Below are 20,643 nucleotides of genomic sequence, written 5' to 3' on the forward strand. Positions count from 1 at the left end.
GAGACAGCAAGGGTGGTTCGTCACGCCAGTGCCTTTCCGTTTACTTTCATGCCCCTAGATCATGTCCAATCAAATAACTTTACCAAAAGTGGACTCCAATCTAGTTGTAGAAACATCTCAATGATGATCAATGGAAACAGGATGCATTTGCAAAAAAAATCTAAAAATCTGTTTCTGCTTTGTCATTATGGGGTTTTAACCCGGACGCTTATAAGAAATCCCTCTATGCCCTCAGACAAACCATCAAACAGGCATAGCGTCAATACAGGACTAAGATTGAATCCTGCTACACCGGCTCTGACACTCGTCGGATCTGGCAGGGCTTGAAAAATATTACGGACTATAAAGGAAATCCAGTGAGCTGCCCAGTGACGCGAGCCTACCAGACAAGCTAAATGCCTCTTATGGTCGCTTCTAGGCAAGCAACGCTGAAGCATGCATGAGAGCACCAGCTGTTCCAGACGACTGTGTGATCACGCTCTCCGTAGCCGATATGAGCAACATTCACAAAGCCGCGGGGCCAGACGGATTACCAGGACGTGTACGCAAAGCATGCGGCAAACGTCTTCACTGACATTTTCAACCTCTCCCTGACCGAATCTGTAATACCTACATGTTTCAAACAGACCACCATAGTCCCTGTGCCCAAGGAAGCGAAGGTAACCTGCCTAAATGATTACCGCCCCGTAGTCCTCACGTCGGTAGCCATGAAGTGCTTTGAAAGGCTGGTCATGGCTCACATCAACACCATCATGCCAGAAACCCGAGACCCACGCCAATTCGCATACCGCCCTAACAGATCCACAGATGACGCAATCTCAATTGCACTCCACACTGCCTTTTCCCACCTGGACAAAAGGAACACCTATGTGAGAATGCTATTCATTGACTACAGCTCAGTGTTCAACACCATAGTACCCACAAAGCTCATCACTAAACTAAGGACCCTAGGACTAAACATCTCCCTCTGCAACTGGATCCTGGACTTCCTGACGGGCCGCCCCCAGGTGGTAAGGGTAGGCAACTATACATCTGCCACGCTGATCCTCAACACTGGGACCCCTCAGGAGTGAGTGTTTAGTCCCCTCCTGTACTCCCTGTTCACCTACGACTGCGTGGCCAAGCACGACTCCAACATCATCATTTAGTTTGCTGATGACATAACAGTGGTAGGCGGGATCACAGACAACGATGAGAGCCTATATAGGGAGGAGGTCAGAGACCTGGCAGTGTGGAGCCAGGACAACAACCTCTCCCTCAAAGTAACAAAGACAAAGGAGATGATCGTGGACTACAGGAAAAGGAGGGCCGAACAGGCCCCCATTAACATTGACGGGGCTGAAGTGGAGCAGGTCTAGAGTTTCAAGTTCCTTGGTGTCCACATCACCAACAAACTATCATAGTCCAAACACACCAAGACAGTTGTGAAGAGGGCACGACAACACCTTTTCTGCCTCAGGAGACTGAAAATATTTGGCATGGGTTCCCAGATCCTAAAACAGTTCTACAGCTGCACCATCGAGAGCATCCTGACCGGTTGCATCACCGCCTGGTATGGCAACTGCTCGGCATCTGACCGTAAGGCGCTACAGAGGGTAGTGAGTACGGCCCAGTACATCACTGTGGCCAAGCTTCCTGACATCTAGGACCTATATACTAGGCGATGTCAGAGGAAGGCCCAAATAATTGTCAAAGACTCCAGTCACCCAAGTCTTAGACTGTTCTCTCTGCTACCGCACTGCAAGCGGTACCGGAGCGCCAAGTCTTGGACCAAAAGGCTCCTTAACAGCTTCTACCCCCAAGCCATTAGACTGCTGAACAATTAATCAAATGGCCACCCGGACTATTTACATTCTATGGTTTATTGCGCCTGTCGGTTTTGCAGACTCAAATACAGTTGCAGGAAAAACGTACAGTTTGGAAAGCAAATACTTACTGCTGAAAAGAAAATACTAATCTGTCTGTAGAACCAATAGAAACCATTTTTTATCAACAACTCCCAATTTTATGCGAACAGGAGCACTGGTTTTCAAAGTAGCTCATCTTGAGACAGGCTATTTCCACGCCGAGCGCGTCGGCCATCACCGTGAGTGGTAGCCTGTGGCTTCAACTTCATCATTAGGTGAGTCACTGTGCCACTGGAAATGTTATTTAGTATCCTATGATATATATACTGTATATATATTGCCTCCTAAAATATTATACAATCTGTGTGTCGCTTCATTGGCCTGGGCTGATGTTTGTTTGAATTCAAGACTAGATTCATCTCAATTTGTCAGTCAGATAAGCCACTCATTTCGGTCATTTGTGTGTTATTAAAAAAGATTCAGCTAAGATTTCCTGTCATGTAAATTACATAGAATTGCATGAAATGTTTATTTTTTTTTAATTTTTTTAAAGGCTTATTTTTTTTCAGACCCAGCAACAACAACAACAAAAAAATCCCATGGTGTGGAAATCCTCTGCTCAACTGTAGCCTATGTCACATGTTACAAATGTTATTATGGCTTTATTGTAAAGGATCTTTTTTCTTCAACAGTACAATTACAATGGGCATCTTGGTGCAGGGATTTGTTTACCCGAAAATGATGGTGTGCCACGAAACCAAAAGCCCCGGGGCATAAGATTTCTTAATCCGGCCCTGCTGATGGGAACCCGTGATGTCATTGGCCTCCCCCCATAGAATTAGGAATTTAATAGAATCTCTATGCTCCCTCCTTTGCCTGAGGAACAATAGAGGAGCAATAGTGATATGTCTAGTGCTATGTCTAGTGCTATGTCTACTGCTATGTCTTGTGCTATGTCTAGTGCTATGTCTAGTGCTATGTCTTGTGATATGTCTTGTGATATGTCTTGTGCTATGTCTAGTGCTATGTCTAGTGCTGTGTCTTGTGCTATGTCTAGTGCTATGTCTAGTGCTATGTCTTGTGCTATGTCTAGTGCTATGTCTTGTGATATGTCTTGTGCTATGTCTTGTGCTATGCCTAGTGCTATGTCTAGTGCTGTGTCTTGTGCTATGTCTAGTGCTATGTCTAGTGCTATGTCATGTGCTATGTCTAGTGCTATGTCATGTGCTATGTCTAGTACTATCTCTAGTGCTATGTCTAGTGCTATGTCATGTGCTATGTCTAGTGCTATGTCTAGTGCTATGTCTTGTGCTATGTCATGTGCAATGTCATGTGCTATGTCTAGTGCTATGTCATGTGCTATGTCATGACTTACCTGGACCCCCTATTGAGACCTTTTTGTTTCAGTAAATCCGGTGTTAAATGAGGTGAAAAGGAGACTGGAGTGCCACTTTAAAGGGTGTCTATTCACTCATCTAAGAGGTTTGGGTGGGTAGAGGTAGAAGGCTCATTATAATACTGTAGCATCCTTGGGAGGACATCACCTAACCACCTGGTCAAGAGGTTTGGTCCTCTTGGTGTAAGGTGTAAGGAGTGACCAAGTCAGAGACTCAGGTTTGAGTCATACCATATAGGCATAGCATAATCACATTTTTAAGGAAGGGAGACAAGTATATTTGGCTTTGAAGATTCTCTTCAAACTTATTGGGATTTGGGACAGAGAAAGTGTGTTTTCTGAGAAGAGGCGTGATGTGTTCATGGTTGGGAAAGGGTTAAGGATGGGCATTCCACAACAGGCTGCAGGCCAGGCAGCCAATCAGCATGCAGGACAGATCTTCCAGAGCCCTGATTGGCTGGTGGGTGGCCCCGTTGTCCTGACGATGGGAATCAGGTCCTGTCTGTGTGGTCTGTATCCAGGCGCTGGGGAAGTATGCTGCTGGAAGAGAGAGAGAGGGAGAGAAACACTGAACAACCGGTTCTCTCTCTCTCTGTCTCTGTCTGTCTCTCTCTCTCTCTCTCTGTCTGTCTCTCTCTCTGTCTCTCTCTCTCTGTCTGTCTCTCTCTCTCTCTCTGTCTCTCTGTCTCTCTCTCTCTCTCTCTCTCTCTCTCTCTCTGTCTCTCTCTCTCGCTGTCTCTCTCTCTCTGTCTCTCTCTCTCTGTCTCTCTATCTCTCTGTCTCTCTATATCTCTGTCTCTCTGTCTCTCTCTGTCTCTCTCTCTCTGTCTCTCTCTCTCTCTCTCTCTCTCTCTCTCTCTCTCTCTTCTCTCTCTCTGTCTCTCTCTCGCTGTCTCTCTCTCTCTCTCTCTCTGTCTCTCTCTCTCTGTCTCTCTATATCTCTGTCTCTGTATCTCTCTGTATCTCTCTCTCTCTGTCTCTCTCTCTCTCTCTCTATCTATGTGCCAGGCTATGTGTGATTTCCCTCCATAACCGCCTCATGTTTTTTCTCAGACACGCCAGTAGCGTTTGCTATGAGTAGAATCTCATGACGTCTACAGCGGGTGGTCCCTGAAAACACATCCCGTCTACATCATGACGTCTACAGCGGGTGGTCCCTAAAAACACATCCCGTCTACATCATGACGTCTACAGCGGGTGGTCCCTGAAAACACATCCCGTCTACATCATGACGTCTACAGCGGGTGGTCCCTAAAAACACAGCGCGCTAAACGATCGGCAGACGATCGACTGATCCACAAGCCTTAACTACAACGGTTTAGCCCTATCCTGTTAATGTCAGAGATGATAGAGATAATTGAATTTACCCTCTACCTGGACTTCCTGACAGGCCGACCCCAGGTGGTGAAGGTAGGTAACAACACCTCCGCCACGCTGATCCTCAACACCGGGGCCCCACAAGGGTCAAAAACAGTATGATATTGTTGCCGCACACGTAGCATTGAATACAAAGGAAGGCAGCGAGAATTTGGCCTCCAGCATTGCCAATCATAGCCAATCAGCATTGAACTAAACTGAGCGAGCTCAGCTGTGAATGGTCCTGGCACACCAAAAAAAAGTGTTTAAGGGAAGTCAGTTTGAATTTGGCTTCGCACTATTCACATCACATCAAATGTCATTAACAGAAGAAAGAAAAAAAGCAAATTGTTGCATCTCGTTGTCTTGTTGTCCTCCGGTGGCTAGCTAGCTAAAATTGTAAATTTTCCTAAAATCGCAATGGATGGAGATGGGGATTTGGACTTGTGGTTTTACTTAATTCTCCATACTGGCTAATGATTATAACGGTGATTCTGATCCAACCATTAATTCATACATTGTTGTGCCCCTGACCTGAGAAGATGGAAGCTCAATATGTAGCGAGATATAGAAGGCTAATGCTAACTAGCTAACGTTGACCATGAATGGAAGTTAGGCTAGCGAGCGAGCATTTTAGCCAGGTAGCCAGGGACAACAACACATAAAAGTGTGTACTGTATGAGTCATAGACTGTTTCCTCAACATGAAAGAGAGGAGGATGGCATTAGGGTGAGTCAACAACACACACACACACACACACACACACACACACACACACACACACACACACACACACACACACACACACACACACACACACACACACACACACATCACCATGGACAGCCACATCATATTTATCTTAGGTTGATTGGACTAAATTGTTTTTGTATCTTTTAGTTGTATTACACTAAGTATAGGTGATTTGATGATGTAACGGTGCTGGAATAGTGGAGGCAGCAGCTCCTTGTTTTCTTTGTGCCTTGAGGTGACTAACTCTGTGCTTCTAAATCAATAGTTGTTTAGTAGTCCGAAAATGTCGGAAACATTAACTTGCTTGATGTCACGTCCTGACCATAGAAAGCTGTTATTTTCTATGGTAGAGTAGGTCAGGGCGTGAACAGGTTTTTTTTTCTAGTTTAGTTTTTCTATGTTGTCATGTTCTAGTTTTGTATTTCTATGTTGGGTTTTGTTTGGGATGATCTCCAATTAGAGGCAGCTGGTCCTCGTTGTCTCTAATTGGAGATCATACTTAAGTAGGGTTTTTTTTCTACCTGGGTTTGTGGGAGATTGTTTTTTGAGTAGTGTATGTTTTACTCTGTGTCACGGTTTGTTGTTTTTGTTTGTTTGTTTGTTTGTTTGTTTGTTTAGTTTATTTATGTATTGCATAGTTTCACAGTGTAAATAAAATGTGGAACGACACACACGCTGCACTTTGGTCCGCTTCTCCTTACGACAACAGTGACACTTGACCATGCTGAAGGTAACTGTTTGTAACATGCAGTATGCTTTGTGGACTTCATTGGACAGATGTTGCTCTCTGGTTTTGTGATGAAGCACAGGTGTGGTTAAATGTATTCTGCCACTGAGTCTTCTTATTGTCTTGGCCTGTAGGCCTATATACAATTGAAGTCATAAGTTTACATACACTTAGGTTGGAATCATTAAAACTTGTTTTTCAACCACTCCACAAATTTCTTGTTAACCAACTATAGTTTTGGCAAGTCGGTTAGGACATCTACTTTGTACATGACACAAGTAATTTTTCCAACAATTGTTTACAGACATATTATTTCACTTATAATTCACTGGATCACAATTCCAGTGCGTCAGAAGTTTGATGTCATGGCTTTAGAAGCTTCTGATAGGCTAATTGACATAATTTTAGTCAATTGGAGGTGTACCTGTGGATGTATTTCAAGGCCTACCTTCAAACTCCGTGCCTCTTTGCTTGACATCATGGGAAAATCAAAATAAATCAGCCAAGACCTCAGAAAAGAAATTGTAGACCTCCACAAGTCTGGTTCATCCTTGGGAGCAATTTCCAAACACCTGAAGGTACCACGTTCATCTGTACAAACAATAGTGCACAAGTACAAACACCATGGGACCACGCAGCCGTGGAAATCAATCCCAAAACAACAGCAAAGGACCTTGTAAAGAGGCTGGAGGAAACGGGTACAAAAGTATCTATATCCACAGTAAAACGAGTCCTATATCCCATAACCTGAAAGGCTGCTCAGCATGGAAGAAGCCACTGCTCCAAAACCGCCATAAAAAAGCCAGACTACGGTTTGCAACTGCACATTGGGACAAAGATCATACTTTTTGGAGAAATGTTTTCTGGTCTGATGAAACAAAAATACAACTGTTTGGCCATAATGACCATCGTTATGTTTGGAGGAAAAAGGGGGAAGCTTGCAAGCCGAAGAACACCATCCCAACCGTGAAGCACGGGGGTGGCAGCATCATGTTGTGGGGGTGCTTTGCTGCAGGAGGGACTGGTGCACTTCACAAAATAGATGGCATCATGAGGCAGGATCTCAAGACATCAGTCAGGAAGTTAAAGCTTGGTCGCAAATTCGTCTTCCAAATGGACAATGACCCCAAACATACTTCCAAAGTTGTGGCAAAATGGCTTAAGGACAACAAAGTCAAGGTATTGGAGTGGCCATCACAAAGCCCTGATCTCAATCCCATAGAAAATTTGTGTGCAGAACTTAAAATGCGTGTGCGAGCAAGGAGGCCTACAAACCTGACTCAGTTACACCAGCTCTGTCAGGAGGAATGGGCCAAAATTCACCCAACTTATTGTGGGAAGCTTGTGGAAGTCTACCCGAAACGTTTGACCCAAGTTAAACAATTTCAAGGCAATGTTACCAAATACTAATTAAGTGTATGTAAACTTCTGACCCACTGGGAATGTGAAATAAAAGCTGAAATAAATCATTCTCTCTACTATTATTCTGACATTTCACATTCTTAAAATAAAGTGGTGATCCTAACTGACCTAAGACAGGGAATTTTTACTGTGATTAAATGTCAGGAATTGTGAAAAACTGAGTTTAAATGTATTTGGCTAAAGTGTATGTGAACTTCCGACTTCAACTGTATCACGGTGTCAAGACATATGAACTAAAAGGTTATAGAGCAAACAACTCAATCATCACAACACATAGATTGTAATATGGCTATCTTTTCCAGTGATTTTACCCAGACACCACTACTGCTGAGGAGCTGAAATTGTCCCTTCACACGACACCGTGGTGAAGAAGGCACAACAGCGGTCGCTTCAACCTCCAGGAGGCTGGAGAAATTTGGCTTGGCATCTGAGACACTCACAAACTTCTATAGATGCACCGTTGAGAGCATCCTGTCGGGCTGTATCACCACCTGGTACGGCAACTGCACCGCCCACAACCACAGGGCTCTCCAGAGGGTGGTGCGGTCTGCCCAACGCATCATCTACGGTGTCACAGGAAGGCCAAGAAGATCATCAAGGACCTCTTGGTATGTCAGTCATTGGAGAGCTATTTCTAACTTGTCAGAAATGTCCAGATCAACTAGCATGTTCTGTGCTGCTACCTTGTTGTGTTGCTACCATGCTGTGTTGTTATGTGTTGTTGCCTTGCTATGTTGTTGTCTTAGGTCTCTCTTTATGTAGTGTTGTGTTGTTTCTCTTGTGTTTTGTCCAATATTTATATATATATATATATATATATGTTTTAATCCCCCGTCCCCGAGAGGAGGCCTTTTGCCTTTTGGTAGGCCATCATTTTAGATAAGAATTTGTTCTTAACTGACTTGCCTAGTCAAATAAAGGTTAAATAAAATAAACTAGCCCATGTCAGCTAATGTATTTTGATTTTGTTTTTTTAGCCCATAGATATTGTTGTAATTTTTCACTTGAAGACATGGCAAAGTGTATAGAATTGCAAGAAAAGTAGCTTTAAAACTGCAAAATGTGCTTTGCACCCTATGACAACATGTGTAGTATTGCAGGAAATAAGCTTTTAATCCTGCAAAATTCTCTCCACCAACAAGAGTGGTGTGAACAGTTTGTCATGTACCCATAGAAATACAGTGCCTTTGGAAAGTATTCAGACCCCTTGACTTCTTCCATATTTTGTTACGTTACAGCCTTATACTAAAATTATTTAAATAATACATTTTCCTCATCAATCTAATAGCCCATAATGACGAAGCGAAAACAGGTTTTTAGATACAATTGCAAATGTATTAAAAATAAAACACAGAAATACCTTATTTACATAAGTATTCAGACCCTTTGCTATGAGATTCGAAATTGAGGTCAGGTGCATCCTATTTCCATTGATCATCCTTGAGATGTTTCTACAACTTGATTGGAGTCCACCTGTGGTAAATTCAATTGATGGGACATGATTTGAAAAGGCACACAGCTGTCTATATAAGGTCCTACAGTTGAGAGTGCATGTCAGAGCAAAAACCAAGCCATGAGGTCGAAAGAATTGTCCATAGAGCTCCAAGACAGGATTGTGTCGAGGCACAGATCTGGGGAAGGATACCAAAACATTTCTGCAGCATTGAAGGTCCACAAGAACACAGTGGCCTCCATCAGTCTGAAATGGAAGAAGTTTGGAACCACCAAGAGCTGGTCTTCTGGCTGGTCTTCTTCCTAGAGCTGGTCTTCTGGCCAAACTGAGCAATCGGGGGAGAAGAGGCCTTGTCAGGGAGGTGACCAAGAACCCGATGGTCACTCTGACAGAACTCCAGAGTTCCTCTGTGGTGATGTGAGAACCTTCCAGAAGGACAACCATCTCTGCAGCACTCCACCAATCAGGCCTTTATGGTAGAGTGGCCAGACTCCTCAGTAAAACTACCCTAAGACAGCCAAGACAACGCAGGAGTTGCTTCGGGACAAGTCTCTGAATGTCCTTGAGTCGCCCAGCCAGAGCCCAGAGTTGAACCCGATCTCTGTAGAGAACCGAAAATAGTTGTGCAGCAACGCTCCCCGTCCAACTTGACAGAGCTTGAGAGGATCTGCAGAGAAGAATGGGGGAGAAACTCCCCAAATACAGGTGTGCCATTCTTGTAAATGTGATATTTCTGTTTTTCATTTTTAATAAATTAGCAAAAAAAATATAAACCTGTTTTTGCTTTGTCATTATGGGGTATTGTGTGTAGATAGATGGGGGGAACTATTTAATCCATTTTAGAATAAGGCTGTAACATAACAAAATGTGGAAAAAGTCAAGGGGTCTGAATACTTTCTGAATGCACTGTAGACATGACGAATGCGCAGGATAGACACAGGATGTTCACCAATCCTGGAAGGGAGCCCCCGAATGGAAAAAGTTTGGCAACCCCCGATCTAGAAGGTGGAGACAGTACAGGTGCATCAAAGTTGGGATGAGAGACTGATAGAACACAGAGACACTTTTAATAATGTTTACATATTGTTTGACCCACTTTATATACTGTATTCTAGTTATGTCTCATCCTTTATATAACTACTGCTGTACACACCATCAATATGTATATTCCGGACTCTGACATTGATATTGCTTGTTCTGATATTTCATAATTTCAATTTTTATTCAAAACCTTTGCTGCATTTTTGGAGTTAGAAACATAAGCATTTCACTGAACGTGAGAAAACATCTGTAGAACTGTGCACGCGACCAATAAACTTTAATTTGAACTTATCACACTAACCTCTAACTAAACACTGTTGGAGATTCCCCTCCAGAGAATCTTCAATAGGAACCCATCAGCTTAGTTAGTGTCCATAAACCTCCAGGGTTGTCAGAGCGTGAGCAACTGGTCGAAAGAAGTCAGGTGCAGGAGAGCAGAGATGAGTGAACAGGCACACTTTATTCAGGCTGAGGAAAAACAGCCGGACGCAGCCGCGTCACAACACTCCAAGACCAAAGAACAAAGCGATAGCGCGCAAATTACACAAAATGGTACAAAATAACCAATCCACGGGTTATAACAATACCCGGCGCAAAACCAGCCTGAAGCGACACGCACGTAATGAAAAAACAATACCACACACAGACATAGGGGGGGAACAGAGGATAATATACACGTAGAGTAATGAGGGGATGTAAACCAGGTGTGCGGGAAAACAAGACAAAACAAATGGAAAATGACAGGTGGAGCGGCGATGGCTAGAAGACCGGTGACGTCGACCGCCGAACGCCGCCCGAACAAGGAGAGGGACCGACTTCGGCGGGAGTCGTGACAAGGGTCCATAATCACAAACAACGACTATGGGTTGTGTAGGCAAACAATGAGAGTTCTGTTGTCTCCTGTTTCTGTGTGCATCCCAAATGGCACTTTATGCCCTTATAGAGAGCACTGGTCAAAAATAGTGCACAGAGGAGGTTGTTGGGGTGAGCTATAGGAGGATGGCTTATTGTCATGGCTGGAAATGGAGTCAATGGGATGGTACCAAACGCATCAAACACAATGGAAACAACGTGTTTTGACTCTGTTCCATTGATTCCATTCCAGACGTTACAATGAGCCCGTCCTCCTATAGCTCCTCCCACCAGCCTCCTCTGGTAGTGCACTATATAGGGAATAATAGGGCAGCCCCAGTCTTTTGCCTGCTTCCCAGCATTCCCTGCCCTCCTCCCTCCCAGCATCCCCTGCCCTCCAGCTCTGGGCTTCTCCCTCCCTGAGGATGCTACTAACGACTCGCTCTGGGACGGTTCTCCCTCCTGCTCTCTAAACTGCTCTGCTCTCTTTCTCTCTCTCTCTCTCTCTCTCTCTGTGTGGTACTTTGCTGCTGCTTCCAGGCATGACTGTATTTACACCAGTGGCCACATGAGGGACTCATTGCTCAATGTAAAAAGAAATACAACAACTCCTATCACTGTTGATATGCAACAGGTACAGATGTGTATGTTGTTGTGCAGAGCAAAGACTTTTACATTTTTATTTTATAACTTGCTTCTTCCAGGAATTGTGTACAGATCGTATGCTGAAAATTAGGTGTTGGAGGAGGATGATTGGCACGACAATGGGCCTCAGGGATCTTGTCACGGTATCCTTGTGCATTCATATTGCCATCAATAAATGCAATTGTGTTGGTTGTCCGTAGCTTATGCCTGCCGGCCCCATACCATAACCCCACCTCCACCATGGGGCACTCTGTTCACAACGTTGACATCAGCAAGCCGCTCACCCACACGACGCCGTACATGAGGTCTGCAGTTGGGAGGCTGGTTGGACTTATCCCTAAAATGATGTTGGGGCGGCTTATGGTAGAGAAAGGAACATTCAATTATCTGCCAACAGCTCTGGTGGACATTCCTGCAGTCAGCATGCCAATTGCACACTCCCTCAAAACTTGAGACATCTGTGGCATTGTGTTATGTGGAAAAACGATACATTTTAGAGTGGCCTTTTATTGTCCCCAGCACAAGGTGCACCTGTGTAATGATCATGCTGTTTAATCTGCTCCTTGATATGCCACACCTGTCAGGTGGATGGATTATCTTGGCAAAGGAGAAATGCTCACTAACAGAGATGTAAACAAATTTGTGCACAACATTTGAGAGACTTTTTTTTGTGCGTATGGAACATTTCTGGGATCTTTTATTTCAGCTCATAAAACATGGGACCAACACTTTACATGTTGCGTTTATATTTTTGACCCGACCCAATCTACTGGCCCATTCTACTGGCCCAATCTACTGGCCCATGTTACTGGCCCATCTACTGGCCCAATCTACTGGCCCATGCTACTGACCCACCTACTGGCCCAATCTACTGGCCCAACTACTGACCCAAACTACTGGCCTAATCTACTAGCCCAACTACTGGCCCATGCTACTGACCCAAACTACTTGGCCCAAGTACTGGCCCATGCCACTGACCCAAACTACTGGCCCATTCTACTAGCCCATTCTACTGGCCCAAATTACTGGCCCATCTACTGGCCCAATTTACTGGCCCATCTACTGCCCCAACCTACTGGCCCAAACTACTGATCAAATCTACTGGCCCAATCAACTGGCCCAAAGTAGTGCATTGTATTCCTCAGAAAATGATAGAAAACAATACACAGTTTCATTTCATCACAAATCTACACTTCATATTGGTTATAGTCCACAATGACTGGCTGTTTTACCCATATCACTGTAATTCATCTATTGAATTAGCATATTGTTATAAAGTACTCTATTACATGCTTTGTAACGACCTGTTATTACACAAGTGGAATGAGGAACGATCCCTATTAACTACAGTCACAGTGTTGCTACACAGGGTCACACAGCAACTTCATATAAAATGTTTCCCCTTATTAAAATACCTCATATGTCCCACTCCCCAAAATGAGGCATTACGGAATGAATTTCTTTCCCCTTTTAAAAATACTTCATACATCCCACTCCCCAAAATGACGCTACAAGGCATTACGGAAGGAATTTCTTTCCAAACCACCTCAGACAGATCGTAAATCTTGATTGTAATTTTTATTTATTTATTTATGTCTCTAAAAAAAACAGTTAATGTAGTTGTTCATGAAACCGCGCTCCTCATTAAAGCATCAGTTTGAGATTCTATTTCAAAAGTGGGTTAGATGACGGCCAATGGCGTTGAGGGGTCAGCAGGGGATACAATTGTCTCTAGTCACTAATCTAAAGGTCAGTATTGTGATTTTACACCCTACTCATGGTTGATCAACTAGTGGTTGATATTTGACCTTTGACTGTCTGGATCTATCGATGACAGCTCCGCGCACCATGGCGATTGCTGCCAGGAAACATCCAGCGACGAACACCAAGTTCTGGTTTAAAGCCACATCAGCAGCTGGAGAGAGAAAATGAATTGATTTAAAAAAATACTAGAAAGGTATTGACATGAGATATGAATCAATATAACACAATATAACAAAATATCTACAGTTGTTGGCTATATACTTTATCCCACCTGACTAAGTATTGAAACCATGACCATATACTGATTCGAAATCTGATTAAGCCATTGACTTGAACAGGTTTTTCAGGATTACCTTTCCTGTCACTGTCAGCGCTCCTCCTCACACGCAAAGGCCCCTGGGAGATGGAGTGCTTGGCGGTCTCCAGGATGGCCTTTCTCCCGTGGCGATGCCGTGCTGACACACCGGGTGCTGGGGTCCCACGCCTCACACAGGATCACCACACAGCTGATGTACACCTGGAAGGGTTAGAGGTCACAATCAAGCTCACAGCCAATCAGGATCAGAGGTGACTGAACTCAAGACACAAAAACAAGGTAGAAAACTTTGTTTACCTTCTCTGAAGTAATGTAGTCTATGTTGATACAGTGCCTTCGAAAAGTATTCAGACCCCTTGACTTTTTCCACATTTTGTTACGTTACAGCCTTATTCTAAAATGGATTAAAAAAAATTTTAAATCCTCATCAATCTACACACAATACCCCATAGTGACAAAGCGAAAACAGTTTTTTAGAAATCTTTGCAGATTTATTGAAAATAAAAAACAGATACCTTATTTACATAAGTATTCAGACTCTTTGATATGAGACTCAAAATTGATCTCAGGTGCATCCGGTTTCCATGAATCATCCATGAGATGTTTCTACAACTTGATTGGAGTCCACCTGTGGTAAATTCAATTGATTGGACATGATTTGGAAAGGTACACACACCTGTCTATATATGACAGACACAGTTGACAGTGCATGTCAGAGCAAAAACCAAGCCATGAGGTTCGAAGGAATTGTCTGTAGAGCTCCGAGACAGGATTGTGTCGAGGCACAGATCTGGGGAAGGGTGCCAAAACATTTCTGCAGCATTGAAGGTCCCCAAGAACACAGTGGTCTCCATCATTCTTAAATGGAAGAAGTTTGGAACCACAAAGACTCTTCCTACAGCTGGCCGCCCGGCCAAACTGAGCAATCGGGGTAGAAGAGTCTTGGTCATGGAGGTGACTCCTACTGTTGTATATGCTGTGGTATATAAAGTATTGTATATAGTGTTTTAACCGGCAGGAGCGCTGCAGTAAAGTATATAATGAACGTATACAACAAGGAACCAATGTTTTTTTTTTTTTTTTGTCCCTGACCCATTTTGGATGTAGTGGTCAGGATCATTCGGGTTGTCTGAGAGCAGGAATCCACAAACATCTCAGTGTTGAGGACAGAGGTTGTGATCTCCATGGAGACCATCTCCTTCAGATCCACCTGGAACCACAACGAAGAAGAAGGATTACGTTATTTCCTGGACACTGTTCTAAAATCAGATTAACTCCTGACCCCAGAATTATTACGGTTAAGGTTTGGGGAGAGTAAACTAATCCTAAATGTCTGCCAACTACGGTTATTTGTCTGTACATCAGCTAAGTCCTCTTGAGAAGTAAAAAGGGCAGTATTCATTGGCTAACTGAATGCTGCAACATCTGGCTACTTGAAGCTGGGTCATCAGCATGACTCAAGACTGTTAGCCCAATAAGCTAAAACGCTAGGCATTAACTTTGGATGTATAACGTCCGGTCTTAGAGTTCACTGAACTACCTCCGCTGCATACACACCTCCACTGGGTAACTGGCTGGATCCACCATCCTGATGAAATGACTGTTGTGGAAGATTTCAAACTACTAGGTGAACTTCCCAAAGCCATTCTCTTGGAATATGTGGGGAATCTTGTGGGACAGGAATTCCAGGTTCTCTCACCTTTATTTAACCAGGTAGGCTAGTTGAGAACAAGTTCTCATTTGCAACTGCGACCTGGCCAAGATAAAGCAAAGCAGTTCGACAACATACAACAACACAGAGTTACACATGGAATAAACAAACATACAATCAAAAATACAGTAGAAAAATCTATATACAGTGAGTGCAAATGAGGTAGGATAAGAGAGGTAAGGCAATAAATAGGCCATGGTGGCGAAGTAATTACAATATAGCAATTAAACACTGGAATGGTAGGATGTACAGAAGATGAATGTGCAAGTAGAGATACTGGGGTGCAAAGGAACAAGATAAATAAATACAGTATGGGGATGAAGTAGATTGGATGGGCATATTACAGATGAGCTATGTAAAGGTGCAGTGATCTGTGAGCTGCTCTGACAGCTGGTGCTTAAAGCTAGTGAGGGGGGTAAGAGTCTCCAGCTTCAGAGATTTTTGCATTTCGTTCCAGTCATTGGCAGCAGAGAACTGGAAGGTGTGATGATCGTCAAAAGGAGTAGACCAAGGTGCAGCGTGTTGAGTACTCATGATAAATATTTATTTTTTTAACTCAGAACACTATACAAAAACAAGGCCGGGTGCACAGAGCAGGCACAGGGTATACTGGGCCTTGGAGGCGCACTGGAGGTCTGGAGCTTATGCCTGGCACAACCCGTCCTGGCTGGATACTTACTTTAGTCCGGCAAGGGCGGGTCGCTGGCACAGGTCGCACAGGTTTGTGTTGGCGAACTGGGGTTACCGTGCGTAGAGCTGGCGCAGGATAACCTGGGCTGAGAAGACGCACCGGAGACCAGGAACGCTGAGCCGGCATACTCCTTCCTGGCTGAATGCCAACTCTAGCACGGCAACTGTGGGAAGCTTGCACCGAGCGCACTGGGCTGTAGCTGCGCACTGGCGACACAGTGCGCATCCTCGCATAACATGGTGCTTGCTCGATCACTCGCTCCCCACAGTAAGCACGTGGAGTTGGCTCAGGTCTCCAACCTGACTCTGCCAATCTCCCCGTGTGCCCCCCCCAAAAAATGTTTGGGGCTGCCTCTCGCACTTGCCTCGTGGTTGGTATAGTGCCTCATAATAACGCCGCTCCGCTTTCGCTGCCTCAATCTCCTCCCTCGGGCGGCGATACTCCCCAGCCTGACTCCAGGGTCCTTTCCCGTCCAGAATCTCCTCTCATGTCCAGTTGTCCTGACCACGCTGCTTGGTCCTTTCGTGGTGGGATCTTCTGTGACGATCATCAAAAGGAGTAGACCAAGGTGCAGCGTGTTGAGTGCTCATGATAAAATATACACTATACAAAAACAATAAACAAAGCTGCCACCTTGGCAGGAACTAATGGGGATCCATAATAAACCCCAGGAAGAGTAGCTGCTGCCTTGACAGGAACTAATGAGGATCCATAATAAACCCCAGGAAGAGTAGCTGCTGCCTTGACAGGGAACTAATGGGGATCCATAATAAACCCCAGGAAGAGTAGCTGCTGCCTTGGCAGGAACTAATGGGGATCCATAATAAACCCCAGGAAGAGTAGCTGCTGCCTTGGCAGGAACTAATGGGGATCCATAATAAACCCCAGGAAGAGTAGCTGCTGCCTTGGCAGGAACTAATGGGGATCCATAATAAACCCCAGGAAGAGTAGCTGCTGCCTTGGCAGGAACTAATGGGGATCCATAATAAACCCCAGGAAGAGTAGCTGCTGCCTTGGCAGGAACTAATGGGGATCCATAATAAACCCCAGGAAGAGTAGCTGCTGCCTTGGCAGGAACTAATGGGGATCCATAATAAACCCCCCAGGAAGAGTAGCTGCTGGCCTTGGCAGGAACTAATGAGGATCCATAATAAACCCCAGGAGGAGTAGCTGCTGCCTTGACAGGAACTAATGGGGATCCATAATAAACCCCAGGAAGAGTAGCTGCTGCCTTGGCAGGAACTAATGGGGATCCATAATAAACCCCAGGAAGAGTAGCTGCTGCCTTGGCAGGAACTAATGGGGATCCATAATAAACCCCAGGAAGAGTAGCTGCTGCCTTGGCAGGAAGTAATGAGGATCCATAATAAACCCCAGGAAGAGTAGCTGCTGCCTTGGCAGGAAGTAATGAGGATCCATAATAAACCCCCAGGAAGAGTAGCTGCTGCCTTGGCAGGAACTAATGGGGATCCATAATAAAACCCCAGGAAGAGTAGCTGCTGCCTTGGCAGGAACTAATGAGGATCCATAATAAACCCCAGGAAGAGTAGCTGCTGCCTTGGCAGGAACTAATGGGGATCCATAATAAACCCCAGGAAGAGTAGCTGCTGCCTTGGCAGGAACTAATGGGGATCCATAATAAACCCCAGGAAGAGTAGCTGCTGCCTTGGCAGGAACTAATGGGGATCCATAATAAACCCCAGGAAGAGACTCTGCTGCCTTGGCAGCGGGAAGTAATGAGGATCCATAATAAACCCCAGGAAGAGTAGCCTGCCTGGCGGAGGAAGTAATGAGGATCCATAATAAACCCCGGGAAGAGTGAATGCTGCCTTGGCAGGAAGAATGTGAAATCCATAAAAACCCAGGAAACAGGAAGAAATGCTGCCTTGGCAGGAACTAATGGGGATCCAGTAATAAACCTCAGAAAGAGGTAGCTGCCTTGGTTGGGGAAAAATTGTGGGATCCATAATAAACCCCAGGAAGAGTAGCTGCTGCTCTTGGCAGGAACTAATGAGGATCCATAATAAACCCCAGGAAGAGTAGCTGCTGCTTATTAAGGAACTAATGGGGATCCATAATAAACCCCAGGAAGAGTAAAGCGCCTTGGCAGGAACTAATGAGGATCCATAATAAACCCCAGGAAGAGTAGCTGCTGCTTTTGGCAGGAACTAATGGGGATCCATAATAAAACCCCAGGAAGAGTAGCTGCTGCCTTGGCAGGAACTAATGGGGATCCATAATAAAACCCCAGGAAGAGTAGCTGCTGCCTTGGCAGGAACTAATGGGGATCCATAATAAACCCCAGGAAGAGTAGCTGCTGCCTTGGCAGGAAGTAATGGGGATCCATAATAAACCCCAGGAAGAGTAGCTGCTGCCTTGGCAGGAAGTAATGAGGATCCATAATAAACCCCAGGAAGAGTAGCTGCTGCCTTGGCAGGAAGTAATGAGGATCCATAATAAACCCCAGGAAGAGTAGCTGCTGCCTTGGCAGGAACTAATGGGGATCCATAATAAACCTCAGGAGGAGTAGCTGCTGCCTTGGCAGGAACTAATGGGGATCCATAATAAACCCCAGGAAGAGTAGCTGCTGCCTTGGCAGGAACTAATGAGGATCCATAATAAACCCCAGGAAGAGTAGCTGCTGCCTTGGCAGGAACTAATGGGGATCAATAATAAACCCCAGGAAGAGTAGCTGCTGCCTTGGCAGGAACTAATGGGGATCCATAATAAACCCCAGGAAGAGTAGCTGCTGCCTTGGCAGGAACTAATGGGGATCCACAATAAACCCCAGGAAGAGTAGCTGCTGCCTTGGCAGGAACTAATGGGGATCCATAATAAACCCCAGGAAGAGTAGCTGCTGCCTTGGCAGGAACTAATGGGGATCCATAATAAACCCCAGGAAGAGTAGCTGCTGCCTTGGCAGGAACTAATGAGGATCCATAATAAACCCCAGGAAGAGTAGCTGCTGCCTTGGCAGGAACTAATGGGGATCCATAATAAACCCCAGGAGAGAGTAGCTGCTGCCTTGGCAGGAACTAATGGGGATCCATAATAAACCCCAGGAAGAGTAGCTGCTGCCTTGGCAGGAACTAATGGGGATCCATAATAAACCCCAGGAAGAGTAGCTGCTGCCTTGGCAGGAAGTAATGGGGATCCATAATAAACCCCAGGAAGAGTAGCTGCTGCCTTGGCAGGAACTAATGGGGATCCATAATAAACCCCAGGAAGAGTAGCTGCTGCCTTGGCAGGAACTAATGGGGATCCATAATAAACCCCAGGAAGAGTAGCTGCTGCCTTGGCAGGAACTAATGGGGATCCATAATAAACCCCAGGAAGAGTAGCTGCTGCCTTGGCAGGAAGTAATGAGGGATCCATAATAAACCCCAGGAAGAGTAGCTGCTGCCTTGGCAGGAACTAATGGGGATCCATAATAAACCCCCAGGAAGAGTAGCTGCTGCCTTGGCAGGGAACTAATGGGGATCCATAATAAACCCCAGGAAGAGTAGCTGCTGCCTTGGCAGGAACTAATGGGGATCCATAATAAAACCCCAGGAGGAGTAGCTGCTGCCTTGGCAGGAAGTAATGGGGATCCATAATAAACCCCAGGAAGAGTAGCTGCTGCCTTGGCAGGAACTAATGGGGATCCATAATAAACCCCAGGAAGAGTAGCTGCTGCCTTGGCAGGAACTAATGAGGATCCATAATAAACCCCAGGAAGAGTAGCTGCTGCCTTGGCAGGAACTAATGGGGATCCATAATAAACCCCAGGAAGAGTAGCTGCTGCCTTGGCAGGAACTAATGGGGATCAATAATAAACCCCAGGAAGAGTAGCTGCTGCCTTGGCAGGAACTAATGAGGATCCATAATAAACCCCAGGAAGAGTAGCTGCTGCCTTGGCAGGAACTAATGGGGATCCATAATAAACCCCAGGAAGAGTAGCTGCTGCCTTGGCAGGAAGTAATGGAGGATCCATAATAAACCCCAGGAAGAGTAGCTGCTGCCTTGGCAGGAACTAATGAGGATCCATAATAAACCCCAGGAAGAGTAGCTGCTGCCTTGGCAGGAACTAATGGGGATCCATAATAAACCCCAGGAAGAGTAGTTGCTGCCTTGGCAGGAACTAATGGGGATCCATAATAAACCCCAGGAAGAGTAGCGCTGCCTTGGCAGGAACTAATGGGGATCCATAATAAACCCCAGGAAGAGTAGCTGCTGCCTTGGCAGGAACTAATGGAGGATCCATAATAAACCCCAGGAAGAGTAGCGCTGCCTTGGCAGGAACTAATGGGGATCCATAATAAACCCCAGGAAGAGTAGCTGCTGCCTTGACAGGAACTAATGGGGATCCATAATAAACCCCAGGAAGAGTAGCTGCTGCCTTGACAGGAACTAATGGGGATCCATAATAAACCTCAGAAAGAGTAGCTGCTGCCTTGGCAGGAACTAATGGGGATCCATAATAAACCCCAGGAAGAGTAGCTGCTGCCTTGGCAGGAACTAATGGGGATCCACAATAAATAATGACAAGGAATGGCATGATAACTCAAACATACTGGTACCCAGGCTAACTATGAAATGCATATTTGAGCTCTCAAGTAAGTACTCGTCAGTAACAATATAAAATAAAGAATGTTCAATAAAGGCAATAAGTAGGCAAAAAAAGAGCACA

At 45.0% G+C, this 20,643-nt stretch overlaps 1 long non-coding RNA gene across 1 annotated transcript; it reads right to left on the reverse strand.

The window, feature by feature from the left end:
- Positions 1-12,996: 12,996 nt before the first annotated feature.
- LOC123742586 (uncharacterized) lies at positions 12,997-14,008 on the reverse strand. The gene is made up of 3 exons (XR_006769743.1): positions 13,870-14,008; positions 13,610-13,773; positions 12,997-13,407 (listed from the first exon to the last, which is right to left on the reverse strand). It is a non-coding gene; the product is annotated as an uncharacterized lncRNA (long non-coding RNA).
- Positions 14,009-20,643: the final 6,635 nt, after the last annotated feature.

This window comes from Salmo salar, chromosome ssa04 (genome assembly GCF_905237065.1).
Source record: "Salmo salar chromosome ssa04, Ssal_v3.1, whole genome shotgun sequence".
Lineage (NCBI taxonomy): Eukaryota > Metazoa > Chordata > Actinopteri > Salmoniformes > Salmonidae > Salmo > Salmo salar.